General features: G+C 43.3%; 1 non-coding gene across 1 annotated transcript; it reads left to right on the top strand.

Moving 5' to 3' along the window:
* The first annotated feature begins 3,696 nt into the window (after nucleotides 1-3,696).
* Nucleotides 3,697-3,768, top strand: trnah-gug (transfer RNA histidin (anticodon GUG)). Its single transcript has one exon. It is a non-coding gene; the product is annotated as a tRNA-His (tRNA).
* Nucleotides 3,769-7,164: the final 3,396 nt, after the last annotated feature.

Raw genomic sequence — 7,164 nt, 5'->3', positions numbered from 1 at the left:
AACAGCAATACCGGTGGGCTGTGCTCCCCAGGGGTTTACGGAATCCCCGGATTTATTTGGACAGATGTGAGAACAAATATTGGAGAAATTTAGCAGCCCCAAGGGGACTGCCCTGTTGCAATATGTAGACGACCTCTTAGTAATATGGTTTAGTGTGATAGATTTTAAGGATGCCTTTTGGGTTTGTCCCTTGGTGGAGGAAAGTAGGAATTTGTTCGCCTTTAAATGGGAAGATCCCAAGACAGGATGGAAACAGCAATACCGGTGGGCTGTGCTCCCCAGGGGTTTACGGAATCCCCGGATTTATTTGGACAGATGTGAGAACAAATATTGGAGAAATTTAGCAGCCCCAAGGGGACTGCCCTGTTGCAATATATAGACGACCTCTTAGTAATAGGAAAAAGAAGAGAAAGAGTAGTAGAAGCAACTAACAAATTATTGAATTTCCTGGGTCAGCAAGGACTGCGGGTATCTAAAAACAAACTACAATATGTGGAGCAAGAAGTGAAATACTTGGGACATTTAGTTAGTGAGGGAAAGCGAAAGATAAAGCCGGAACAGTAGAGGGAATATTGGGGATTCCGCTGCCCAGAACCAAACGGGGATTACGTAATTTTTAGGGTTTAACGGGATATTGCAGATTGTGGATTGATTCTTATGCTCAAAAGACGAATAAATTATATCTCAAACTATTAGAGGAGGAACCAAAGTGTCTGAGTTGGGAGGAAAAGGAAAAAATCTATCTAAGAATTCAAAAGAGATCTGGTGCATGCCCCCATGTTAGCCTTACCTTCTCTAGATAAACCTTTCCACCTCTTTGCTACCATCGATAAGGGAGCGGCTTTGGGAGTATTAAGCCTGAGGTGGGGAGGAATGAGACAGCCAGTAGCATATCTTTCGAAGCTATTGGATACAGTCACCCGGGGGTGGCCTGAGTGTGAGCAGGCCGTGTCTGCCCCTGCACTGTTGGTGGAGGAAAGCAGAAAGCTTACATTTGGGTGAGCCCTAAGAGTAAGCACCCCACACCAAGTGAGAATGATCCTCAGCCAAAAAGCTGGGCGATGGTTGACTGACTCGCGGATTCTGAAATATGTGGCAATATTAATAGAAAAGGATGATCTAGTGTTGGTCACTGACAATTGTTTAAATCCAGCTGCCTTTGTTTGGAAAGGGGAAGGAGAATCTCCTCAGAATCCAGAGCACGACTGCCTTGACATTATAGAATACCAAACTAAGGCCCGCATGGACCTGAGAAATGTTCCGCTTCATGCAGGAGCCCCACATTTTATAGACGGATCATCCTGGGTGACTGAAGAGAAAAGACATAATGGGTATGCAGTCGTAGATGGGATGGAATGTAGTATGGTAGAGGCAGGAAGGTAGCCAAATGGGTGGTCAGCACAGACCTGCGAACTCTATGCATTGGAAAGAGCCTTATGGTGTTAGAAAATAAAGAGGGAACAGCATTCACTGACTCTAAATATGCATTTGGTGTTGGCACGTTCGGAAAGATATGGCAGGAATTGAGGACTGATCAATAGCCGGGGGAAGGAATTAGCATATGAGGAGTTGATTAAACGGGTCTTGGAGTCCCTATTACTCCCCCGAGAAATAGCGGTAGTGCATTTAAATGGTCATCAGAATGGAAATGAACCAGAAGTTAGGGGGAATAGATTAGCTGATGAAGTGGCTAAGGAAGCAGCCCTGAGCCCATAAGAAGTGGTGATCCATTCCCTAATACCTACTGTCCCAGGTCCTCGGGAAGCTCCTACATTTACTGAAAGAGAGGAAAAAGAATTGCAAGATTTCGGGGCTGTAAAAACAGCACACGGGCATTGGAGGTTACCTGATGGAAGGGAAACGTTAAACAAAATGATGATGCGAGAAATTATTGCTGTCCCACATCATGGCAGCCATTGGAGAGTACAAGCCATGAGTGATTTAGTTCTTAGAGAATGTGGATGTAAAGGAATATATACGATTGCTAAACAAATATGTGATGGATGTATAATATGCAGAAAGGTAAATAAGAAAGTCTTGAGAAAACATATCCCAAGAGGAAGAGACCCAGTATTGAGACCCTTCCAGAGTATACAAGTAGATTATACTGAACTTCTCAGAGTAGGAAGACTAAAATATATGCTGGTCGGAGTAGATCATCTATCTGGTTGGGTTGAGGCATACCCCCGAGCTACTGCCACTGCGAGTGGGGTGTCTAAAACAATATTGGAGCACATAATTCCCCGATATGGGTTAGGGAACAATATAGATTCCGACCAATGAACTCATTTTACCTCTAAAGTGTTACAGGGGGTAACGAAAGGGTTGGGAATTTCCTGGGAGTTCCATACTCCATGGCACCCGCCATCATCAGGAAAGGTTGAGAGAATGAACCAAACACTCAAATGACAGCTCTCTAAATTGATAATAGAAACCACACTCCCTTGGACCAAATGTTTACCTCTCACTCTCTTGCGAGTACGAACAGCCCCAAGGAAAGACTTGGGACTATCGCACTATGAAATCTTATTTGAATTACCTTATCTTCGAAGGAATGAGAACAGCCAATTCCCGAAACTAAAGATGTTTTCTTAAAGAACTATATATTGGGCTTGTCCTTCTCTTTGTCTTTCCTCAAGGATCAGGGTTTATTGGCACAGACTCCACCCCTTGAATTCACCGTTCATCCCATCCTGCCGGGAGATTGGGTCTCAGTAAAATCATGGACGAGACTAAATTGCAGCCGGACTGGGAAGTGTCGTATCAGGCTCTTTTGACGACCGAAACGGCAATAAGGACGGTGGGGAAAGGCTGGACTCACTACACTCGGATCAAAGGGCCAGTGGACCCTCCAGTTGAAGAAGAAATCTGGACAGCCGAATCAACGCAAAAACTGCTGAAACTCAGACTAAAGCGACTTTGAGTAACTGATTATACAGTGGTGACGCGAGCGTGGGATAATTTCTGTAAGATTGTCCATTAAGTCTTTTGGTGCTTCATTTTTTAGAATGCTGGGGATGCTTCGAGTTATGATGCTGGCTCTCTTACTATTGGGTTTTTGTCAAATATCATTTTCATACGTGTTATTTACGGTCCCTGAGTCTGATAATCCACATGTAATAGACCTGATTCATGTAGGTTAGTAAATTGTGGGGATGGAGATAATCAGAGACAGTACTGCAGCTCAGAGATACATCTTAAATCATATGGGGATGGCCTTGGGGTTGGTACTTGGTATAATGGTCTCGTCACAGTACACCGGGCCACCTTCCGACCAGCTCTCGATTGTCCCTATATAGAGTGTAACCCAATATACTTAACGATCAAGAAAACCACATGACACGAAGCAATTCTTGGGGGGGTGGTGTGCGGGGTACAACTAAATGAAACATTTGGCATAGAAAAGAAAACAAGCTGGAATGATTTCTCAGGCTGTTGTTTCTGAACAGCGTAGAGCAGGGAAAATGGGCAGAACTACTGGATAATAAGATACAACCTTTCACCCCTCCTAATGACCTTAAAGTAGTAAAAATTACAGAAGTAAAGGACTTGAAACAGACTATCGAAATAGAAACTGTGTACACGGATGCAAATGCCTGGGTTGAATGGGTAAAGTATACTGTAAAAAGTCTGAACAAGAGCATCTCTTATGATACTTTACTTATTACGTGCGTTTAGCCTGTTCGTGTGTGGCTTGCCGTGATCGTATAGTGGTTAGTACTCTGTGTTGTGGCCGCAGCAACCTCGGTTCGAATCCGAGTCACGGCAGTAATTGCTCTCTGTGCCCCAGGCGTTTGTGAAACACAAAGGAATCAGTTGTTTTAAAGTTTTGATTTTCTCCAAGGTGATTTTTTTTTTTCCTTCAAGCTCTGCTCGCTCACATCTCTGTGTTTCATATGTCAGAATTCAAATCCACCCGTTCTCAGAGATTTCTTCCCTCCTACGATCACTAACCGAACTTTCCATCCTATACCCCCCTTTCATTAATTTGGAGATGCCGGTGTTGGACTATGGAGTACAAAGTTAAAAATGACCCAACACCAGGTTATGGTCTTACAGGTTTTATTGAAGCACTAGCTTTCTGAGCTCTGCTCTTTCCTCATGTGTTTGCGGATTCATTTCCTATTTCACGAAGGCATTGCAGAATCTAATACAGACTCTCACATTGATACCGATTAGTCTGTGTGGCTATGGTCACTGTTGCTGTCAGCGACGCCCTCATACTGTAACAGAATAGATAAAAAAAGTTCATTCGGCCCTAGCCAGATTACTGTGTGTAGTTCTGCAATTCAGAGTACTGCATGGATGTGATCGCACTGGGAACGTTGCAGTAGAGATTCACTGGGATATTGTCTGGGCTGAAGAGTTTCAGTTGTGAGGAGAGATTGGACAGTCTGGGGTTGTTTGTGGCCGAGCAGAGGAGATTGGAGAAGACATGACTGAGATGTACAAAATATTGAGGGATATGGATAGGATAGACTGAAAGAAGCGTTTCTTATTGATGGAGAGATCGAACACTGGGGCCAAGAGATTTCGGGAAAAGGCAGAAAAGTTTGAGTAGATTTGCGGAAAGGATCAGAGAGGCGGAAATCATTCTAACCTTAAAAAAAAATTGAGATGTTAAATTGTGATGCCAAAACATGTAAGATTATGGGCTAAACGATGGAATACGTGATTCAGGTCGTTAAGCAGTTGTGTTGGACAAGTGCAGCCACAACAGGCTGAAGGGCCTCCTTCGATGTTGTCCTCCTCCACAGTATCGTGGTTAGTGTCCCCGCCTCTCACAGGGCTCAATTCTCCGCTGGGAGCATCGTAAAGGTTTTAACTCTGTTGCTCTGTTCCCCAGTGAAGGTTATTAATGCCTGGCCTTCCATTCTCGATGGGACATGTCACAGGAAGGACAGTGCTGTCTGAATCAGCGTGGGTAAGGTCTGCAGCTCCTGGGGAGAGAGATTGTCAGTGACAGTAAAAACACGTAACTTCAGCCAACTGCACATTGTGTTTGTGTTGCAATGAAAACCATTATATAGAGTTGTTCCTGACTGATATGGTTATTTAAAGCAGGAATCTGAGGAAGAAAAGAGCAAATCCATTCAGACCTGAGTGCAGAAACATTTCTAGCAGAGCTACTGAGGTTGTACAGCGCAGAACCGCGTTTGAATGCATTGAATTCAGGTTGATGGGCACAGATTGCTTTCACTCGGCTGAGTTACCATTGTGTAAATGATACAGCTAGTGTTCAATGTGATGGTACATTTACTCAGTGGTTCGAACTGCTGTTAAGTCTGTAGGTGAGGTGGGTTGGCCTGTTAAGTTGCGCTGATGTGTCCAGGGAGTGAATTCAGTAAGTTACGTGAATTAGCCATGTGGAACGCAGTGATAAGGTCAGCAGTCACACGATGCCAGGTTTTATTCCAGCAGGTTTATTTGAAATCGCAAGCCAGAGGCCTGGAGGGATTGAGAAGGGAGCTAGGTCTGGTTGAGATGATGTTCAGAGTCTCCCGACAGACCTGATTGTCTGAACTGCACTTTCTGCCTTGGAGGGAATCTGTGATTCTATCAGAGAGGACACTGCCAGCGTTTACAGGCCCGTTAAGACATTAGAGACCATGCTGACGACGTTTAGTGGGGATGGAATTTTATTTATTTGTGTTTTGGAAAATTTGACACTGAATCAAGGAAAACCGAATGGAAGATTTCCAGACTATTTGAGGTTTGGCGAGAGTAAATATGTGGTAAATTCACTCTTTCAAGTTCATATATTTCTGAACGTCAGGCTTTCAAAACCATGGATGTAGGACAAATAAATGATGGGAGAAGAATTTCTGTCACTCAGTAAATCCGTTTCCAAAATATTTCGAAAGGTACATTTAGAGACCCACAAGCAGTGAGTTTCACCAGGAGACAGACAGTCTGTGGCCAGGTAAAAGTGTAAAAGTGGGGTGTGGGGGGTAGAAGGTGCGAGGAAACAATATCTAATTTGGATCACTTCAGATGCAAAGAAATATCGGAAACGTCTGCAGCTCAGTAAGATTCAGCAAAAAAAAACTCAGAGTTTTGAAAGATTTCTATTAATTTTCCACATGAAGCATGATAAATGGAACTGAGCAGATTTGGTATATTGTCAAGGAAAGCTATTCCATAATGAATAGGAAGTGACCCGTCTCTTAGAGATCGATTTCCTGCTTTAACCCCATGCCTTAAAGGTGGGAGGACAATCGCCATGATGTTGGGTTCATTTGACACCCACTGAAATCTGCCAAAGTAACTGAGCATCAAAACGGGCATCTTGTTTTGTAGTTTAACCTTCTGTTTTTCTCATCAGTATTTTCTTTAAGCTGAAATAAATTCGGAGCAAAATTGAATGCAACATTTAACGTTCCAATCACATAAATCCAATTCAATTCCGATCATTGGAATGAACAGAGTGAAGTTGCAGCAAAATTAATAAAATGAAACGAACAACACAGCATTTCCGGGAATTTTACCCAGTTCAGGTTTAGCCATATGAGAAAGAGCATCGAGCTAAACCATCACCTTCACTTCTCTCTCCGTGTATACTTCTTCACGTGAGAGAGAAACTGTCTGAAGAAATTATGCGTCAAGACTAAATGTGCGTGTGAATGTGACGGGAATTTCATGTTTTCTGGGTCATTCTGAGACAGTTCTGACTCTGAATAAATCAAGGACAAGGTATTCCTTCCAAGGACGAGGTGAATCACTTTGATTTTGCTGGTATTATTATTCTGCTGAATAATGGTGTGGATTCGATTCCGCTCAGGGAATTTCTTATCCCCTCGGTGCACCATATGTGATCTTGACGGGGTCACATGTGAGCCCCTTTGCAATGGGCTGAAGTCTCCCAGGGGTTCATGCGACGGGTTGCTCTTCCATTGTGCTTGTGTGGATTTGAATCCTTCTCTGGCTGTTACTTCTGTGAAACGCAGGTGTGGTTTCCCTTTGTGCCTCGCATCTTTAGGATACTTTGGGTAGAGAATCTTCCTCTTGCCCTTCATTGCACCGGAGATTTGTGATAAATCGATACCTCATCAAAGTCGAAGTAGAGCAATTTGGTTCTGTTGTAAGTTACATTGGGATAATGAAAAGGAGGGCAAACGTTTCTATTCTCCTTTCATTCCATCTTGACTTTCTATGAATTTACAT

The sequence above is a fragment of the Chiloscyllium punctatum genome, chromosome 18 (assembly GCF_047496795.1).
Source record: "Chiloscyllium punctatum isolate Juve2018m chromosome 18, sChiPun1.3, whole genome shotgun sequence".
Classification (NCBI taxonomy): domain Eukaryota; kingdom Metazoa; phylum Chordata; class Chondrichthyes; order Orectolobiformes; family Hemiscylliidae; genus Chiloscyllium; species Chiloscyllium punctatum.
The sequence above is the reverse complement of the archived record's forward strand: the minus strand, read 5'-3'. Positions and strand labels throughout refer to the sequence as shown.